General features: G+C 39.6%; 1 pseudogene across 1 annotated transcript; it reads left to right on the forward strand.

Annotated features, from left to right (window-relative positions):
- Nucleotides 1-622: 622 nt before the first annotated feature.
- On the forward strand, nt 623-1465 carry SARC_14490 (hypothetical protein; annotated as a pseudogene; the record flags this gene model as incomplete). Its single annotated transcript has 1 exon — nt 623-1465.
- Between the last annotated feature and the right edge of the window lie 259 nt (nt 1466-1724).

Here is a 1724-nt window from a genome sequence, read left to right on the forward strand (position 1 = left end):
ATATGCACCAGGTGGGCAGGCCCAGCACACACAGTATGTACACGTCTCATCGACTGGTGTCTGAAAATGTCTACTACATATTACTGCAGATATGGCTCTAGTATATATTGTGTACGGAATAAAGTCGTATGCTTGCACATTGATATGTATATGAATAAATAGGGCCACGTCGCCATATTGGCCACCGCATCGTTAATTTGTTGGCAGCTCAGATGTGTACTAATAACTACTATGTCCGACCCATATATTGGCCCTTTTCTTTTTAGCGACGATTTTGGCTTCTTCACCCAATTTTGATAGAACTGGGCCAAGAAATTTCGAAAATGTTGGTATTTCCCTGTCCCCACACAATCTTTTTTTGTTTTGTTATTTGTCTATTAGAAGGCAATGTTATTTGTCTCTGGTAAAAAACATTTCTATAGATTCTTCGAGGAAGGGAATGAGAGAGTTCGGTACTTACTCCAACAACGATTCATTTACGATTGTATGACTGAAATTTAGATCCAGGGTATTGGGTCTTAGTCTGACAATGACACTTTGACCAAAAAACCTTCTGAATAAGTCCTGAACCTCCTCTTATATTTATTTGACCATTGCCTAGTGAAGTCCTGAACCTACATATTTTTTACGCGAGCCTACATAGCTACACACTCCTAAAGTAATACAGTTTGGCAACTGTTAGATCCCTCTCGCATGTACATAAATATGTACACAACCGAACCGTTCATGGATAAATAATATCGCGGACAACGTAGAAGTCACGCATTCGCGTTCGCATCTCTCCACTACCTTCATACTGTGGTACATGGCTATCTTACACCTGTATTTTAATATATATATATGTACATAAAAGCGCAATTCATGGCTAGTATACCTATAATCTGAATATATATATCCTGTGTGTACAACACAATACATGGCTAGCATACCTGTTTTCTGATATATCTGTGTGTATAGCACAATATGAGCGTGGAATCTCTGGTTGAACCGAGTATCATAGCCAAGCAAATCGCGTCAGGAAACGATGCTTCGAATGCGAAAGATGCAGTGGTGCTCAGCTCGCTCTCGCAAGGTGCTACAGAGGACGCTATAGTTATAGATGATGCGGAGAAATTCGACGAAAACGCCGAGAAAGATAAGGACGCGAGCAGCATATCACAAGATAATGAGAGTAATAATACAGATACAAACACCAACCTATCCGGCACGGACAGTATTGGAACGAGTGTTGCTGTAGACGATTCAGCTAGATGGACTCAATTACTAGTACTAGTCGTAGGCATGATATTGATGATGTCGCTGTGGTTCAGTGCATCTGTCGCCCTGCCCCAGTTTGCAGTCACTCTTGATCTGAGTACGTTTGAGAGCAGTTTGTTAGTCGCGTCTGTAAACATGGGATTTATCTTGTTTGGCCTCATCTCGGCCTTAGCTATGATCGCGGACCGGTTCAGCGCACGGAAGGTAACCTGATCTGTAGAGATAAGTCTTGTTTAGGTACCAAACACATAGTATAGAGGTGCATTTTAGAGGCCATACTTGCAAAGTATAATTAGTAGATTGCTTTTGGTGCGTTTATCTGCACATGGCGATTGTCCACTCAATTCCGTATGAATTCCTGTATAACATACAATTCCAAACATTTAAACTCTCTCCCTAATATATATATATATATATATATATATATAATATATATATATTACTTATATATATGTATATTAATTTAT

The sequence above is a fragment of the Sphaeroforma arctica genome (assembly GCF_001186125.1).
Source record: "Sphaeroforma arctica JP610 unplaced genomic scaffold supercont1.4695, whole genome shotgun sequence".
NCBI lineage: Eukaryota > Ichthyosporea > Ichthyophonida > Sphaeroforma > Sphaeroforma arctica.